At 42.6% G+C, this 20,552-nt stretch overlaps 1 protein-coding gene across 1 annotated transcript in view; it reads right to left on the reverse strand.

Moving 5' to 3' along the window:
• Positions 1–13,881, reverse strand: part of LOC124556828 — a 554,569-nt gene extending 540,688 nt beyond the window's left edge. The window contains exon 1 of the mRNA XM_047130843.1: positions 13,832–13,881. The gene's annotated coding sequence lies outside the window, so the exon portion shown is untranslated. The remainder of the gene's footprint in view (positions 1–13,831) is intronic.
• Positions 13,882–20,552: the final 6,671 nt, after the last annotated feature.

Raw genomic sequence — 20,552 nt, forward strand, 5'->3', positions numbered from 1 at the left:
CACCTCTTGATAATCAACGCTTTAGTTGTCATGTAAGGACCTTAACAGCGATTCCAACACACCATAAACGTGTATCTGCCAATTGTTGTGTATCGTATCACAATTTTGTATAGTCAGCATGCTATTTACACTGTCATATTAACATGCAAAGTCTTCAGACATGACACTGTGTATGAAAAATATATATGTACGTATAGCATGTCGACGTTACTTCAGTGTGATGCCGTATACGATACAATCAACAAAATCCGCAGATACTCGTTTCTGGCCTCTTGGCATCGCAGTGGACATTTTCATATCACACTGAAGCTCAAAAAATGGCTCTGAGCACTATGGGACTTAACTTCTGAGGTCATCAGTCCCCTAGAACTTAGAACTACTTAAACCTAACTAACCTAAGGACATCACACACAGCCATGCCCGAGGCAGGATTCGAACCTGCGACCGTAGCAGTCACGCGGTTCCGGACTGAAGTGCCTAGAACCGCTCGGCCACAGCGGCCGGCTCAAATTGAACCACCGATAATGAAGTTGTGACTCCGAAATGTACGTTGGCAAGAAAAAACGCTATTGAAAAGAGAGCAGATCGGTTTTTATTATTAAGTTTTCCATTTATTCACTGTCTCCGCTTTGCAAAGAATAGCCACAATCGCTACCACAAAATAGAATTTTACTTAGCTAAAATAGGGATGTTACTATCCAGTGGCGGCTGTGTTACATTCAGGCAATTTGTGGTGGCTGTGGATACTTTTGCGACCGTAATAAGGGACTTACATGCATACCGTGCGGATTGCTGCTGTTCGTAGATTCTTCATTCACAGCAAACTATATTTCCGTCAGCAGGACTAACACCGGCACACGTGTCGGCTGCGTGGCAGTCTTTGCAACGGTTAGCCAGCACCCCTTCCCTCGTCGCTACGGAACGCAGTTCGAACCCCGGAGAGGGCAGCCGTTGGAGCCTCGCTAGCGCCCCGCCAGATGGCGGGCGCGCCTGTGAATGTTGTACGAGATGTGCGAACCGGAAAAATGGACGCCTTGTTCCGCTTTCAGCTTCGCATTACGAGAGCAGGATCGCTGCGATGTTCTGTTTGCGCGATGGTCCGCCGCCCACCATCTGAACTGCAGTTTACTTCCGTGTGAGTGTACCAACACCAAGTAGAACGAGCAAGCACGGGATTTCAGAGGAATACAGCCGATTATGAAAAGAAGAGCTGCTGTTTTATCTTGACGTTCTGTGTGACAAAAACCAGTCGAATCTGTAGTCCTACGGAATGTTTACTACCATGGAGCACTTAAACACGATGCAAATTGCGGATTTTTCAGTCGAACCGAGCTAGCCGTGAATGCTCGCGTAATGTAAGTTCGTAACATTGTGTTACCCGTAAAGTCAATCCTTCCAGTTCTCAGTTAATGTGGATGCGACCAGATAGGCGATTTCTTAGTCACCGTAGCCCTCAATACCACTTCTTGCATATGAACTACCAGTCATTCCACAGCTGTAATATAAGATGTAATAAGCTTAGCTTCTTGCCTGCATCTATGCATAACACTAATTTTTTTCAATATCCTCCCCTGTTTCTCTTAGACGACTGTGGAACGAAAAACGCACTGACCTTCGGCTAAAAATCACTCTACGTTCGAAACGAGAATAAAGCTTTAGCTTTTAACTTCCCTCTTGGCATACTCCAACTATTTTCTCCTGACCAACAGCGAACCAGCATTTCTGTCACACTGTTAAGTCCATGCATGCATTACTCGTCCCTGTCTATTCATGTTTTTTTTTTTTTGTATTTTATCTCAAGTTTTATGCTAATCTTACCCATTTATCTTTGTATGTCCATTCTTGTGATAGATGTCGCAAGGACTTCGGCTGTTCAGTATGAAACGAAAATTAAAACATCTGTAGCTGTCTCTTTTGTATTTAATTTACTTATGCGACCAGTTTCGGTGGTCCATTACACGATCTTCAGGCCCCTTGGCCAACGTAAACTAGGAGAAATCCAGTCTCGTGGGCATTCGTTAAAGGAGCCAATGTCAAATAACCAGTATTCGTAGATCTGTGGTTTACAAAACACAATCCCTTAGTTCATCAACCGACGAAGGGATAATGTCGCGTAAACCAGATACCTACGGACACTGGTTATTTAACGTTTGCTCCTGTTATGGCTGAACACGAAATTAGATTCCTTCAAATTTACGTTGGTCAAAGGACCTGAAGATTGAATAATGGAACACCAAAACAGATTGCGTAAATAAATTAAATACAATAGCGACTGCTGCAGGTGTTTTAATTTTCGTTGCATTTTTACCCAATAATTTCTCTTACTTCCCTTATACAGTCAACTACTCTTCCAGATTTGCTTCCTTCTGTACTGCTGCCAGTCATCTCTGCTAAAATGTCATTACTCGTCCACTTTTGACAGGAACCTAATGAGAAAATTAGTTAACAGAATGATAATAAGACTGACATGATTGTAACGCTATACACGGTGTTTTAGAGCTCGTATTACTGGCTTCTAGGGGCTGTAGAGAGAACTTAGCAGATAAAGTTCTGAGAACCTCATGTCCGAAAATGTGCCGTGTGTATGTAAAATAAGTTTCAAAAATGGTTCAAATGGCTCTGAGCACTATGGGACTTAACATCTGAGATCATCAGTCCCCTAGAACTTAGAACTACTGAAACCTAAGTAACCTAAGGACATCACACACATCCATGCCCGAGGCAAGATTCGAACCTGCGACCGCTGCGGTCGCGTGGTTCCAGACTGTAGCGCCTAGAACCGCTCGGCCACCCCGGCCGGCAAAATAGGTTTGAAGATAGGATCATTTTCAAATCTCCCGTTTCAGTTGAGACGGACAAAATGAGAAGAGGGCGCCGCCGTCGGACCATGTTGTAATTACATCACATACTGTTTTCGGTTGACTACAATAAGCACTGCGAGAAACCGGCAAGTTGGCAACTAGGAGGGTCGACAAAGACTCAACGTGCTCCCGACTTTGAAGAGGACGTTCTTCGCCACGTAGAAGACAACTTGATGACGAGTACTGGAAAAGTTCCCCATGCTGTGAGCCTCTGTAGAACACACAGGTCACAGCTCTGTGTGCGTACTGTGAAGTGGGAGTTTTGAAAGTGATCCAGTCTTCAACTTATTTTACATCCAAACGGCACATTTCTGAACATGGGATCTTATCAAAACTTTGTCTACCAATTACGCTATACGACTCCTGGAAGCATGTAATACGAACTATGAAAAGCCCTGGACATTCTTTAATATATCATATTATTATTGTTATTGTTGGGTAAAGATCATATACTATTCACATTACAGTCTTACTGCATAAAGATGTATATTTACATTTACAAATGATTTACAAGTGATATAGCACAGCAATCAGTCGTCCTTTCTTTTTGCAGCTTTTATTCCGCAAATCTAGATTTCGGCTAGTGCCTAGCCATTATCAATGCCCTGTTTCATAGTATTAATGCGTATCAGTCCCCTTTTGTTCCGGCCTCTGTCACAGTTTTTTCAAGGTTCTTGAAGAGTCTCGAAAGAACTGTGACTCTTCAAGAGTCTTGAGAGAACTGTAACGGACGTTGGAACAACTGGGGACTGACATGCATTGATACTATGAAACAGGGCATTGATAATGGCTAGGCACTAGCCGAAATCTAGATTTGCGGAATAAAACCTGCAAAAAAGAACGACTGATTGCTGTGCTCTGTCATTTGTAATTCATATCACAGTGGCTGAGTGCACCCACGTTCCTAACGCAAAGTAACCTGATGTATATTTAGATGCAACAGAACGCCTGAAGGCTCTGATATTTCCATACTAAACAAACGAATAAGTAAACAAAATATTTCCTATACACGTCAAGTATCCTTCGCTAAGAACTCATATCACGAAAAGCAATTCTTCAGAACCATTAACAACCTTAAAGTGACATAGTTTGGATGATACCCATAAGCCGTTATCTCGTGGGTGCATATCGCACTAATCAGGAAGACAAACAACGAGTTTCTCCCGATATGCGGTCTGAGTAAATGAATTTTAATAAGACTAAAATAATATGTAACCAACACATGGAAAAGAAAATAATACGAATTAACAATGGAGTCTTAGAACTAGCTGATGAGTTCTTTTTATTTAGGTCAGTTGCAGTAAACAACTGTATGGACAGAAAAAGTAAACGGGAGTGTAAAAGTGGCATGGTGTACTTTTGGTAAGCTAAATAAAATTTCCAGAACTACGTTTCCGATGTGCCTGAAGAGTGATTTTTTCAGTTGCTGTTTACAAACGATTCTTACTCACGACAGTGAAATATGGTCCTTTAATGCAAAACCTATTGAAAAAATCCAGGTACGCTAAGCGATCAGTGGTGAAATACAAATTGAGATTCTCTGGGAGAGATGAGAAAAGAAACTAATGGATCAGGGAAGAAACTGGAGTGAGACATGTAATTGTGACTGATAGAGGTGGGAGGGACAGAGAGTCGAATGGATGGCAGATGGACAAGGGAAGTTGTCTGCTGAATTCTGAGAGAAACGAAAACACCGAAAAGATGGGCAAATGGAAGGTCGGTTGACATCTGAAATCATTCAGGAGTGACATGAATGTGTTTAGCTCGACACTGTAGAAGTCTAGAGGAGGCATTTATTCTGCAGTGGACGTCAAATAGCTGATGATGGTATGCACTGCCGAGAAATGGACGCGAAGACCTACAATTGTTTACTATATTACTGTTATTCAAAAAATACCATATCTAAGTACGACTATCTGAGGCGACAATGTAAACATATGAAATAAAAACGTTTTCGTGAGACGACTGTAAGGGATGTGATGTCCAATTTATTCCACGACAGTTTCGCATGAAAGCTATTTTCAAATGATTTTGCAATGCCATAATATATTACACAAATATTTAAAATACACTTCGTATACTCAGAACTATATTAAACTTGTTTGAAGCTCCTTAGTGTCACATTGCGCGAAAAGTAAATGCAGTTCCCGCCAAGAGTAACTGAAGACGGGAATCATCAGAAGCACCCTAAAGAAGTTAACATCTTGCCGGACCGATTCTGAGTCGGCATCGCATTGTTTGTCACTCAGGGGCGCTTACGTGGGTGGGCGATGGAAGAGATGGGGAAGTCCAAAGAAGGGCTACCTGATCCGCAACCTGCTGTTTAGTCATTGGGAGAGCGTTACTGAAATGTCAAGCGAGCCATATCCAATCAAGACGTTATGTACTTACAGATATGCTTACTCTTGATCCCTACCACTAATATTTTTTGCCAACCTTTTCGTCCCTGGGCACTCTTTATTTTAGGCGGGAAACAGAAAGTGTCAACACCTGGGGAAATCGGAAACGAGAGTGTATGTAGTCTTTAGTAAAATAGTCACCTAATTATACCATAGGATGTAGACCAATGTTCAGTATTACCACAATTAAAGCCTTTATTTCATCTGATGAGGTAGCTGTGCTTGAGTGCCATATTGGATATTTTGTTGGCGGAGTCGTTTTCTGTATTTTTTCAGCTGCATGTACATATGTTGCTCTAACTATTAGCGAACTATACCGTCCGTAAAAAAGAGCTGCAAATGTCGCAGTTCCATAGCTGGCAGGAAACTCTGAGGAAATGCGAAAACATGTGGTAGCAGGGAGTATGGAATATACATAAGAACACCACCGCGATTAGCCTTCCATTTACATGCGACAGACTACACATCATCGCCACTTCCTTCTTTTTCGCTAATTTCAGATTCACTACTACTTATTTCATTGCATAGAGGAAAAGATTCTTCTTGCTCACTCCTATCACTAAAGTCTCCTCCATTTCACAATAACATCGTCACTTTTATGCTTTCTGCGTACAAACAAAAACCCCTCCCGAAAAGGACGCGATTTATACACACTTCTAATCACGTGGTCTGCTATTGTGTAGAGCTGACCACTAGCAATACCTGGCCTGTCAAACTTGGTACGTCATGATAAAACGTGTTGGAAAGCCTATTACGACAAACCAGGCGAGTAAGTTGCAAAAACAGAGGGGAGCCAAAGCGTAAAAATAAGGATATCGGACGACGTCAGACATTGGAGCGAAAAGGTACAGGATAGTGAACTAATTGGGCCGTAGTCTTTTTGAACGTATCCCGACAGTGTTCACGTAACAAAGGAATACGTCATTGTGGCTGCTCTTACGGTAGCCCGACATGGTCAATATTTGCAATAAGAGCAGCAAACATGTTCTAGTAAACGTGAGTTTGCAAACGAGCCTTTTAAGACATAACTGCGAATGTGGGGCTGCCAGACAGGCACTGTTTAAGTACTAGATATTCAGCTGGTTAGTACAAATGTATTTAAGTGAATTTTTCGTTTGAGCCCCAATCTAATTGGGATCAAATTTCACTCGTGGCCTACCTTAACGAGAAATACAATTCTGCTGCAGCACATTATATGTATGACTTGCTGTACACTCCGACCTAATAAAGGAGATGTTCCACGTGTCATTTTCTCATTCGGATGGAATACTGTGCTGGTCTCTGTAGCGAATTATGAATTCTTTCAAACACCCCCCGGATCATCTCGCAAATCTACAAAAACCTGTACAATTCGCTGCTCCAATTCATCAACCGTATCAGTAGGAGTGCTTTAGACTACACTTTTGAGATGCTCCAGACATAAAACCTCCAGCGGACTGAGGTCAGAGGACCTGGGATGATGAGGTACAGGTCCACCTCGACCTCTCCGTCTCTGGCCCGTTAGATGTCTGACATCTACGGGAAAACGAGACGGTACTTCATAATGCATCTACCAAATTACCCAATCGTGGTTTCTGTGTAAAATTTGAGCCCAGTTAACGGAAAAGTTGGATTAATTACGACAATATCTCATACTGGAGTCTGTAGCGGGTCTTAACCACACATTCGCAATTATGACCGTGTTCACTAGAATGTTTTTACTTCTATTAGCGTATGTTTTCACCCGTATCAATTTTCGCTATTAGTGACGATGCACCAAACATATGTACAGAGGCATTCCGACAGCCATTTTTATCATACACCACCCACGAATGGCGTAGTATGTGAGGTTGGTAATATTAGTACAAAATCTACAATCCATCACGCTTGGGCGTGTAGTGTAGATGGAGTAGTTTTGGTCCCACAGGTCGGATGACAAAGCTATAGTGGGAAGCATTTGTAGGATACGCATCAGGTCAGTGTTCGGCAACACGGTGCTGGCCAGGGGGCGATGGAAACAGTGGCTGGAGCCGTTTGCGGTTCGCGGTCCTCCCGACACCTCGTGGCGACAGGCAGGGCGGTTAAGAACGCACAAGGCCTGCGCCGCTTAATTTCATGTAACCACCCTTGACGGCCAGCTAGGCTACACACTGACGGAAATGGTGTGGCTTGTATTTCCTGCTCTCTTAAATGAATGATTGGTAAGCGAAGGATTGGTGTTTCGAACTCCCTTCCCTCTCCCCCCCCCCCCCCCCTCCCCACCCGTTCCCCAAATACCTGTATACACTTGCCCACACTCTAGCGGCTGTAAATAATCGTATGTCTGCTGGCAGTTGACACTGACACCTACTTAAGCTACCTAAAATACTTCGTTAGTTACGGAATACATAATTCTGTCTACTGTGGGGCATGTGCTTAAAGACGATTTCTATAATGGCTCCACGCTTTTCCCTCAAAGCACTACAAGGGAGTATTGAATCTCATCAAGCTTTCAGTATACATATCGGGATGATGTGCCACTTGAGACTGAACAGATTTTAAAAAAAGCACTTTAAAAATGGGTTAAAACAGACTAGACCGCAATAAAAACTTTATTTACAATGGTTACCGGTTTGGAACGGGATGTGTCCATCTTCAGAGCTTTTATACTATTATGGCAGGCGGAAGCGGTGAACGGAGCAGATGTTATGACTACAGGAACGTGAACGTCTACTGCAGGTCTGAAGGTGGCCACATTCTGACAAAAAGCGCTAACAATTGTAAATAAATGTCTTATTGCAATCGAGACTGTTTTTAATTCATTTTAAAGTACTTTTATCCAGACTGCTGTTTCTCAGGAGAAAGTTCTCAAAAATTATTTACGAAATCAGTACATTTCTTAATAACTAAAATACCATCATTGTGATGACATCTAGTGAAAGTATCAGAAGTTGTGCACAGCTCAGTTCAAGAAATTTTTCTGGAAAAATTTCACTGCCTTACATTTTTCCTCCGGATAGATTAGGAATATGCGTAGGCAGTACTTTTTTCATTCATTTCAATTAAAGAAAAGAAAGAGTGACGAAGGACTACAGTACGATACGACCAATAAGAGGTACTTTTACTTTCATTCGAATTGACAGCAGTCTGTAAAGCACTAGTGTAGATCCAGCAAATAGTTGTTTCCTTTCAAATTAAGGGTTGCCGAATATCGGTGCTACGGAGCAGAATTGCATCTGACTTACGGAGAGAAGTATGCAATAGCACGTAATGGAAGTGATTGCTATGAGTTTTAAAACTAACGAAGCTCTGCAATTTACTATCAGAACACATTCTTGCTATCGTCTGAGTACGTGAGAAAATACTTTATAAAACTGCTATTATTTGTTAGGAATACCAACTTTCTTTTATCCTCATTCATTTCATACTAGTGTCTAATGAAACACACCAATTACAGTGAGCTATCTCACATTACATCCGTTGGTAATATCACTAAGATATCGCTATGCAATAATATTCTTCACAATAGTTGCTGTGTCAGAAACAGAAGCTAATTTTGTTATGGCCATATACTTTAGTTTAAAATATTAATTATGTTATTTACAGTTGGATTTCATCAACTTAAACTCCTTTTCAACGAGGCAGCGCTGATAACTTTGACGTTGAAGGTTATAGCCCCGTTCTCTTCCATAAGGCAAACATGCGGACCAGTTGGTAAGGTAATTAATTTGTGGTAAGGTCTTATGGGACCAAACTGCTGAGGCCATCGGTCCCTAAGCCTACACACTACGTAACCTAACTTAAACTAACGTATGCTATGGACAACACACACACCCATGCCCAAGGGAGGACTCGAACCTCCGACCGGGAGAACCGCACGGACCGTGACAAGGCGCCCAAGACCGCGCGGCTACCCCGCGCTGCAGTTGGTAAGGAAAACGTCTCTGAGTGACATTAAAAGTGAAGGCTTACAACCAAGTTAGACGCTGTAACCAACATGACAGTTATTGTAACTATTTTGAGGACGGTTCCTAGTTCTTTTCGTGGAAGCTCAAGGTATATATTTCCAAAACATGGTATGCTAGTACGAAAGTTTAAGAAAAACCTAAAAAAAAAGGCTTCAAGCAAGTAAGTAGTTCTGTTTGGTAATACAATATTTTCCATTTGTATAGCGTATACGTCGGTGAACTTTCTTTCGCATACGACTTAACAGTACAATTTCTGGGATGTTCTGATGATACTGTAGTCAAACTATTAATTGTTTTCTTTGTTTTAAATTTATTAGTTTTCGGTACCTGTCCATACAGCCATCTCAACACAGTAAATATGATTCTAAAATTTGTTTTGACAGTGCAGAGTATGCATTAGATTAAGTCATACCATGGTATGAAGTTACGTAGGCTTAACAAAGGAAGAACTGTTCGTTGGTTTTTGTGAAAGAACTCTGAACTACTTCATCAAAATTGTAGGTATCATATACTGGAGAAACAATCGACCTACACGAGCTAAAGAATTCTAATGAAAAGGAGGTATTTGTGACAGACTCGACGTGAAAGCGTTAAGAGTTAACATTGTCATCTGTGACACAAAACCTTACTTCAGGCGTTTACAGATATGTGAAGCAAAATGTAACTGACGAAAGTGCACCTTGAATTTTGAAATTAGATGATTTTTCCGCTGACTGCTGTAAAATGTGACCAATAGTTTTCATACATTTTCACAATCTCAGCGGACCCATCAAAAGTTTTTGAAATTTTTCCTTATGTTAAGGAATTGTGCATGTTGTGAAAGAAATGTGACTACTTTTTACTTTCTGGAGTATAGTTGTTCTGAGCTACTTATCAGAGCAAATAATTACATTTGTCAAGGAAATAAATCCTGATCATATCTTGATAACATTATATTTGAAAAAATCGCAAGTAACTTGAAACAGAAAGATGTTAGAAATATGATTTCAAAGTTAGATGTAATCGGGAAAACAGAGTCCCATGTTAGATACGCTTCTTAAATAATTTTCTATGACAAGAACGATACGGAAGAGAGTTGAAGCAAAGAATGGGCCTAAATGAGTGACTGTAATGATATAAAACTACTGTCATACATGAAGATTTGTGCAAGGACGATAAACTGAACCTATATTTCTTCACGAGGAATCATGTTACCATTACCGCTATCAATGCATACTTTCTGTAATCGGGTAGCGTTCTGGATAAGATTACTGCTCACGACAAGCAGGAAACCAAGGTCCGAGCCTAGGCTCTAGTACCAATTTTCATGTGTCGTTTTAGATGTATAGCGCCGCGGTCTGTGCAATAACTGCCGAGATTCACAGAAAACTTACTTTTTCGATGTGACAGCAGAGTTTACATTTCATACATGACATGGATTAAAAGCAGGTCAATCTTCTGCTTGCTGTCAAACTGTAGTGACTCACAACCAGTCAGATTAAGAAAATTAATTTAGTCTGTATTTCCTGGTGTTATTTTATTTTTCAGTAGCAGACAAAGAAATGGACGTCACTGCTGTATTTACTACAAAGGGCGCCTGTACACAGTAAATTCTAAAACTCACACTGTCAGTTAAGTACAATGTTACCAGTAAATTCGATTAATGTGCTCTCTCTCGGCCGGCCGAAGTGGCCGTGCGGTTAAAGGCGCTGCAGTCTGGAACCGCAAGACCGCTACGGTCGCAGGTTCGAATCCTGCCTCGGGCATGGATGCTTGTGATATTCTTAGGTTAGTTAGGTTTAACTAGTTCTCAGTTCTAGGGGACTAATGACCTCAGTAGTTGAGTCCCACAGTGCTCAGAGCCATTTTTTTTTGTGCTCTCTCGCTTGCGTTGCGCATTTGTTTGACCGATTTCGCTAAGTAGGCACGTTATTAAGCTACAACGCTGGATATGTCACAAGTTTGTTGGTGACGAGGAGTTTCCGATCGACGTTTTCCTTCACTGAATATTACTTTACTACAGTATCTAGCTGACTGAGCATTAAATTAGTAACGGCTTGGAACACAAACGGTGCACATGACAGGAGCACCTTAATGGACAAGTATGTTCCGTGTTGATTACGTACTAGGTTTAATAATTTTTGTTTTAAAGATTTTATTATTAATTTCGAATGAAAGAAATGGCAATGAAAGTCAACAGACATTGAAACTAATACACGATCTACGGAATGCCTGCCGTGAGCACTGGATGTGCTGCCCACGGTCTTGGAGGATCCTCGGCGAGTGTTAACAGTCTGAGTAGTATCCAAGACATACTGCTGGGTAAAAGTTTACTATCTCTCGTTATAAAGGCTCCATTAAAATGTGACCTTTTGAACGTGGCTAGTTTGCTTTAGATGTTTTGTGGATTCTGTCATCTAGTAAGCCAAATCAGTCCATAAAGAGGTGCTGTGCTCAGCAACCCACACAGACCTCTGCTCTGATCGTATTAGTCCTCCCCGCCCCCCTCCCCCGGTCCTCGCAATGAAACAAGTTGCTATGGCTAATGAGCGCCCATTTGAGTCAGTAATCGGGGTGTCGTGGGTTACCCGAATCGCTACGGCACCCAGCTGGAAGTGGGATGCGAAGTAATGTTAGAGGCAAAGGCAATTTCTAATGCCACTGGTCTCACTACACGGTTTGTCGATGGCGCTATAGCAGACCACGAAATGTCATTCTAGACAGAATGTCAGAGAATGCCGATCTTAATATAAAAGTGACGACGAAGATTAGTAGCTTCAACACCTAGAGAAATAAAGCACAAATATCTCTTCGTGGGGGGAGCTTCTGGACATTAATGTGTTTAGAAGACCCACAGTAGACACCCGATGCAAGTATTTCATCTTCAACAACAGAGCTCTTTGGATCACACTAGTCCGGTCAACATCGATAAAATATCTCAAACAGTTTTCGGTTTAGTTTCTCCAACAGTATTGTCAGTCAATTAGGCGAAGAAATGTATTGTTATAGAGACAGAATGACGATCTGTTCACACCAAAAAACAAACACTCACGTTGCATTTCTTACAGTACGAAATATTTCATGAAACTCTTAAATCCCGAAATAGTTACAAGAGCTTTGTATATTACCCATTAGCTCAATAGAAAAAAAATGCAAGTTGGGCTATTGCTGGGATAAAATCATAGCTTAACATACACAAAAGTGATTCGCAATACTTCCATCACTCCACACGCGTCCAGAGGATACCGCATGATTCTGTCATTTTCTGAAACTTGTTACAATTTTTCGTTATGCATACAACATCAGCTACAAGGCTGTTAGCTTCAAGTATTTGCAGAACCGGAGTAAATATCGAAAAAAAAATTCGGCAAGTGAAAGTGAGCACAGTTGTACGATCAACGCTTGTATGTTATTTTCTTTATTTGTCGAAGTATTGAAGCAGCAACATTTTAAAATATAGCTATATTCTTGATTTAGCTACTGTTAATTGTGTAGCAAAGTATTCATTTGTAACATACTACAACCGGATTTCAGTGTCAGAATCCTTGCAAAAATTTTTTATAGGGCACGCCTAAGAAAGACCACATTCTATATGGCTTAAATACAAAGGATGAGTGCCAAAAGCACAATACAGAAGCGTCTGTGATTTTTTTTGAAATTAACTAAATAGCACTGTAACTGTAACGGCTGTTCTTGGCAAGAGCCAGACAGATAAATGAATGGAAAGCGTAATAATGAAATCCACCTGCTGTTTTTTCAATAGCGTTTTTATTTCTTTCGAAGCACAACGTGAGATGTTAGGCCCTTTGATAACAACCAGAGCCCTGATGCTGATGCTGTGCTTCGAAAAAAATTTCAAACACTATCGAAATAAAAATTACGGATTTCATTTTTAAGTTTTCCACAAACCAAACACTTCTTTTTAAGGGATTCGAGGTCCATCGATATCCGCCGTGTCTTAGTTGTCACTCAGGGTTTTGCTAAATATGCGAGCATCTTTGCACGGTAAATATCAGGAGGTAGGACGGACGTCGCACTACGATCGAAGTCATTGCCTCTGTATTTAGCACAAACCCCGTTCTTTTTGAAAACGTTTTGCCACTATGCGTAACAATTAGTCTTATCACAATACTCCTCTCTTCAAAAGCTTTCAAAACTGACAAAAAGTACACAGCTATATTTAAAAACGCTTTTGGCCACCCTGTGAAAGAGCGAAAAACTTCGTACAGCAGAAAAATTACGAAAACATAGTTTACTTTTTTCGTTCGGTTTCCATTACTATTTTTTACACTTTTGAAAATTTCGCCGCGTCGCACACACATTTCGTATGCGGATTCCGCAACGACAGATCTGGCGTAGTGACGTGCACAGACGAATCCAGCCGAACACGTTGTTTTCTTTTCTTTCGGATCTTTTTTTTAAGTACAGCGAACGAGTACGTGGCACAGATTCCTCGCAGCGAGCGCAGCGGAGGGGAGTGGTTTATCTGCGGTGTGAGTGGTGGCAGTAATTCGGCGGCCGCTATCTCCGGAAAGAAGCGATAGGAGCAGCGCGACTCGCACACATAATACGTTTTCCGATTGGGCGGCGCGAAGTCGGCGCCGGCGCCGAGCTCTTTGGCACACGTCGGCAGGCCGGTGCGCATGCCCGCGGCAGAGGCACTTACATGCGAGTCGTCTGGGCCAGCAGCGGGCGGCTGGCGGCGTTGAGGCACTGCAGCGGACTGCGCCGCTGCCGCGCCGCGCCGCCCGGGCTGCGAACCCGGGCCCCCGCCCCGCGCCGCCGCCGCCGCCGCCTTGGCCTTCGCCGTCGCCACCGCCTTCGCCCCCCGTTAGCCTCGGCGGCGCGGGAGGCGGGAGACGGGAGGCGGGCCCGCGATGACTCGCGCGGGGATCGAACCGGGCACCCGGCGCACACATTTGCAGAGCCAGCGCTGGCGGCTGCTGGCTACGCAATTAGCATGCGTTACGGCCGAGGGGGACGCGCAACTCGTTCTGCCCTAGCGCTAGCGACGCTGCCTAGTCTCCGCCTAGGGGAGCACCCTTTCATTTCTAGATAGAGTTTTTTTCCTCGCAGAAAAATATATTCTCACATATCCTATTCATCTCATTTCTCTATGCTCCGCCCTCATTCATCTCTAGATGTACAAAGAACGTTTCTTCCATCTCTCTCGCGTTATGGAGCATGGTACTTCCTAAGCACGTTTTGCAACTGAACACCACTTGACTACGAATATTGGCGTCTCCTCGTATTTTTGGTGGCTGAGGTGCCACCAACACAGGTCGAAGTTTTTCACTAAACACTTGTCTTCATCTCCAAAATAATTTTATTTCATTATCTCATGGCACATTCCGGAACAACCCGCAGATCGGATCTGTTTCGCGAAACATACATAGGATATAATACAGGATATTGAAATGTCGTGTGGCTAGGGCCTCCCGCCTTGTAGACCGGTCGCCTGGTGCGAGTCTTTCAGTTGACGTCACTTCGGCGACTTGCGTGTCGATGGGGATGATATGATTATGAAAACAACACAACACCAAGTCCCTGAGCGGAGAAAAACCCCGACCCAGACAGGAATCTAACCCGGGGCCCTTTGCACAGCATTCGGCCGCGCCGACCACTCAGCTATCGAGGCAGACATACAGGATATTAAAAAGCATACTCCTTCTTCTCCTTCTCCTTCTCCTTCTCCTTCTTCTTCTTCTTCTTCTTCTTCTTCTTCCACCTAGGACCACAGCTCTCGTTTTGACACATTACAAGGGTCTTCTGGTTCTTCTTAGCCCAGAAATCTTTCATTTTGTCACTGTGAGCAAGATTCTTCTCCTCTATCCAAATCGATATGTTGATTTTCGCCGGCCGGAGTGGCTGGAACCGCCCGACCGCAACGGTCGCAGGTTCGAATCCTGCCTCGGGCATGGATGTGTGTGATGTTCTTAGGTTAGTTAGGTTTAAGTCGTTCCAAGTTCTAGGGGACTGATGACCTCAGAAGTTAAGTCCCATAGTGCTCAGAGCCATTTTGTTGATTTTCCTGGAAAGGGACACTGGGAATACCTCCTGTAGAGTGACATGCCGGAATTTGGACAGGTCTGTACGGTTTCTCATGGAATTCCAAAGTTGCTCCAAGTCTGATTTCACTGTGCCGGCCCATTTGTTCCTGAAGGCTTTCTCTCTATCTGTCGTGCCGAAGATTCTATTCGTGAATCTGCAGGAGTTCGTGTGGGGCCAAATGTCTATAGAAGACCAGTCACCTTTACTTGAGAGATGCGATTATGCCTGCGTGGAGATGGTACAGCTCACTTTTGTGTATGATCTTGTAGATGCCATCATCTTCTCTTATTGGCCCTAGTACTTCCCTCAGGATTTAACGTTCCTTGAACCATAGTTTGCTGAGTGAACCCGTCCTGTTCATCAACAATCATTGAGAGGCATACAGTATAGAGGGCCTTATTGAGTTGTAATGTTTGAATTTAAGGCTATCGGAAAGGTACTTGGAGATGTAAATGCTTTTGAAGGAGTGGAAGACCCTTTCCAACTTGGAATATGTGGTATCTACTGCCAAGTTCTCACACTCGTTTGCTGGAATCCACTCTCCAAAATATTTGTCTGCAGGGAATTTATGAATGGTGGTCCTTCCTAATGGGATTTCACATGGGGCTCCCTTTATCTTAGTAATGAACTCCGTTTTTTGTATACCTACCTTCACACTTGTCTTACCTGCTATGCTGTACAGGCTCTGTAGTTGCTGGGTACCTTCCTCCACACTGTTGGCTAACAAGACCAGGTCATCTGCAAAGGCTGGGCAGGCTACATCAAGGCTATCTTTCTCTTATCTAGTCTTCGTTCCACTTCCCGACGGTAGTGTGCAAGTCCAATCCCTGATGATCTCCAGTACGCAGTTGGAGAGTACACACGAGAAGCCATCACATTGTATAAATCCCACCTGAATGGGAAACTCTCAGTGAGCTAATCTCTAAATCTGACTTCGGAGGTGGTGTGGTCAGGGCTGATCTGGTGGCCTTCTCATCTCGGTCGGTTCTTCCTCTTAATATCTTGTCTTTTGGCCTATGGTTCATGCCACATATCTGATGGTTCTCCCGAAACTTGTCATGAGATTATAAAACAAAATTATTTTGGAGATCGAGACAAGTGATTCGTCATTTAGTGCCAATATGGTCGCGGATCACCGATAAGGCGTTTTGTCTAAGGCGATAAAGTTAAAAAAATGTATACCAGTAAACATGCCAACAAGGACATATATCAATGTTTACAGAAAACTGGATGAATCCGCCTTCCTGGTCAAGGTTAACGTAGCTGTCTCCTTAGCGATAGTCCCTGCATCGTTTCTCGGTTATCACATTATTGGTGGAAAGGATTGGAAATGCGTCTTTTCAGCCTCGTAAGGACATTTGCGAAGATGCTGGACGAATAACTAAAAAGAAATTAACACGTAAACAGCCGAAGGGATGACAAATCAAACTGCTTGCATCACGCTGGAAGCAGTACGACATTTTCTTTTTTTTTTTTTCTTTTTAACGAAATAAGCACCGACAACCCATACGAACCCGTGACCTTTGCCTTAGTGAGACACTGAAAGTAGCAGATGAGTTTTGATTTTGGGCCAGTAAAGCAACAGACGATGACCGAAGTAGAAAGAATATACGCTGAAGAGCCAAACAAATTGGTACAGTTGCCTAATATCGTGTAGGGCCTCTGTGAGCACGCATAAGTGCCGCAACACGACGTGGCATGGACTCGACCAATGTCTGAAGTAGTGCTGGAGGGAATTGACAACATGAAGACTGCAGGGCTGTCCATAGGTCCGCAAGAGTACGAGGGGGTAGAGATCTCTTCTGGACAGCACGTTGCAAGGTATCCCAGATATATGTCGGAGATTTGATGTTTTACCGAATTTCTGATATTTACGGTACACCCATGAAATGGTCCTACGGGAAAATACCTACTGTCGCTAGCTCGGAGATGCTGTGTCCCACCGCTCGTGCGCCGAATATAACACCACGTTCAAAATCACTTAAATCTTGAGAACATGACCCTGTAGCAGCAGTAGCCGATCTAACAACTGCGCCAGACACTTATTGTCTTATGTAGGCGTTGCCGACCCCAGCACCGTATTCTGCCTGTTTACATATCTCTGTATTTGAATACGCATGCCTATACTAGTTTCTTTAGCGCTTCAGTGTTCCATCTTTCATTAGGTTGTCATCTCGGCCTTTCCTGATTTCTTGCAATATATCAATGAACTTCCACATCCATTCGGGTGGTCGCTGCCCCTGCCCACCTCCATATCAATTTCATAACCTATTTGGTTTATCAAAATCAGCCCAGTCCGTTTATGCTCCTTCTTTGCTTCCTCCATTGTACATCCAGTCGTTGCCTCAGCTGCCCTAGCCACTCATTCTATTAGAAACTTCCTTAACTCAGCTCAGTTACACAAGGATAGAGAACTAAGTGCTGTGGTCAACTGAAAGGAACTATCCCGAGTTTCTCTTGAAGGGATTCACAGATACCACAGGAAATCTAAATCTGGGCAGGCAAACGGAAATTTGAGTCTTGTTCTTCTTGACTGGGACTAGACTGCCTGTTACCATACTCAGTGAATCGAGACTAAATACAGCATTCATATTCGAGAAGAGTGTACTTCCAATCTCCATTCATAAAACCTGATCTAAGTTTTCCATGGTCTTTCTTATATCACCTGGAAACTTGTAGGAAGTTATTCTTTTTTTTAAAAAAAGGGATACTACCTTCATATATATAAAAAAAGGTTCTATCGATTCCATAGCCGAGTGACTTTGTGCCGGACCGGTAAAGTGAAGGTATATGTCATCATCCTGAGCTCTGTTTTTGTACCTACTGTCCTGTGGATTTCACGGAAGAACAGAGCGAAGTTTCATAAGTTCTATGTTAGCGGAATCCGTGTTGATTCCTACAGAGAGATTTTCGCACTCAACGAAGGTCAACCCCTTTTACATTTGTAACAAGGCACATTGTCAGACGAATTACTTATTTCTGGTTACACCGACATTGACATACACTCTATATGTCAAATATCTCCGTGCATACATCATGTTCATTCCAAATACACCAATTATGTAACTAATGACACTGAGTACTTCATTATACTGCTGTTAAAAAGTTACATTTTTAAGGAAGGCCTACCAATAAGTTTTGATACACGGAAGGCGCATTCCTCCAAAAGTACGGCCAACAGCTGTTACCCAGTTTTGGGAGAATTGATATAGCACGAACAATTCACCCTAGTACATTTCATTGTTGTTCGATGTTGTTCTTGGCTCTGTCGAGAAAATCTGTTTGATTTTCTTCAAACCAGTATTTGATACACGGAAGGCGCATTCCTCCAAATGTACGGCCAACAGCTGTTACCCGGTTTTGGGAGAATTGATATAGCACGAACAATTCACCCTAGTACATTTCATTGTTGTTCGATGTTGTTATTGGCTCTGTCGAGAAAATTTGTTTGATTTTCTTCAAACCAGTATTCAGTGGCGTCTTATTCCTCGACAGTAATACACATACAAGGATAAAATACAAGGTGCGAAATGACATCTGCAGTTTGTACAGTACGAGACTGAGGTTATAAGTTCCAATGACGTGAAAAGATAGCGGTAACTGAAGACGTGGTGAGACACGATTGTAGTCTATCTCTCCTGTTATTCACTATGTACACTGAGCAAGCAGTAAAGGAAACCAAGAAGAAATTTGGAAAGGAAACTGGAGTTGAGGGAGAAGCAATAAAAATTTTACAGTTTTCCGATGACATTTTAATTCTGGTAAAGACGGCAAAGGACTTCAAAGATCTGCTGGGCGGAATGGACAGTGTCTTCAAAAGAAATTGTACTAGGGTTGGAACTTAAATAGTGGCAACTATTTATTCACAACAGATACAAAAGAGTTACATATTTGCATCTGTTACTGTCCTTCAAAGTAGTCACCAACATTTTGTAGAACCCGTTGCCAGCGATGTGGAAGGCGTAGTATACCGTTATCAGAGCCCGTTCTGTTGATGGTGCGAATGGAGCGGTCTAAAGTTATGGCAATTCTCGTGTACGACTGCGTTGGTGTTATCCTAACGCATTACGTTCCTCCACGGCAGACCGTCAGGGCACAATATTACTGTTCGTTTTTTGGAGCATCACCTTCCACCAGCTTTGCGAAAGAAGCAGCGACACTTTGTGCACAACCCACCCATAATTTTGCACGACAATCCGCTGGTGCATACAGCGCAAGCTGTGGCTGCTCTATTCGGTCGATGAGGCTGGGAAGTACTGTACCATTTACCATACCCCGCGGACTTAAGTCCTTGTGACTTTATTTTGATTCCGAAGATGAAGGAACCACTTCGTGGCATTCGCTTCAGAACTGTTCCAGAGATTCGACAGGAAGTAGACCGCTCCATTCGCACCATCAACAGAACAGGCTCTGCTAACGGCATACTACGGCTTCCACATCCCTGGCAACTGAACGACAGTAACAGGCGCAAACATGTAACTCTTTTGTTTCGGCTGTGAATAAATAGTTGCCACTATTTAAGTTCTAACCGTCGTAAGATGAATATAAACAAAACTAAAACACGCACAATGTGACGTAGTGGAATTAAATAACTAGATTCTGAGGGAATTAGATTAGGAAATGAGCCACTGAAGATAGTACACCCGTGTTGCTATTCGGAAATCAAAGTAACAGACTATGGTCGAAATAGAGACGATATAAAATGCAGCCTTGCGATAGCAAGGAACTGCTCCTCTGAGAAAGAGAAATATTTTAATATATAATATAAATTTAGGTCTCAGGAAATCTTTTATGGGAGAGTTTGTCTGGAGTGCAGCCTTATACCGAAGTGGAACGTGGATGATAACTGTTACATGCAAGAAGAAAATAGAAACGTTCGGTATGTGGTGCTATAGGAAGTTCATGAAGATTGGATAACTATTGACGAAGTACTGAATCGAACTGGGAAGAAAAGACATTTGTGGCGTAACTTGATTAAAAGAAAGTATCGGTTGATAAGACACACTCCGAGACAAAAAGAACAATTAATTTGGTACTGTGGTGTACGATTGTCCATTCTTCAGCAACAGTTGAAACCAGAAACGGTAGTCGTAATAGACGATGGGGTCTAGAGCGAATTCGACCTTCTGTCTCATTCCAAAGCTGTTTCATTGGGTTCATATCGAGACTCAGGGCATACTTGTCCATTTCAGCAATATTATTGTCCGCAAACCAATGCCTCACAGAGTCTGCTCTGACAGGGCACATTGTCATGCTGATAACAGTCATCGTCTCCGAAATGTTCCTCCACTCTACGCAGTGCTGTAAATATGTTCATGTCCTTCCACATTTAGTGT

This window comes from Schistocerca americana, chromosome X (assembly GCF_021461395.2).
Source record: "Schistocerca americana isolate TAMUIC-IGC-003095 chromosome X, iqSchAmer2.1, whole genome shotgun sequence".
NCBI lineage: Eukaryota > Metazoa > Arthropoda > Insecta > Orthoptera > Acrididae > Schistocerca > Schistocerca americana.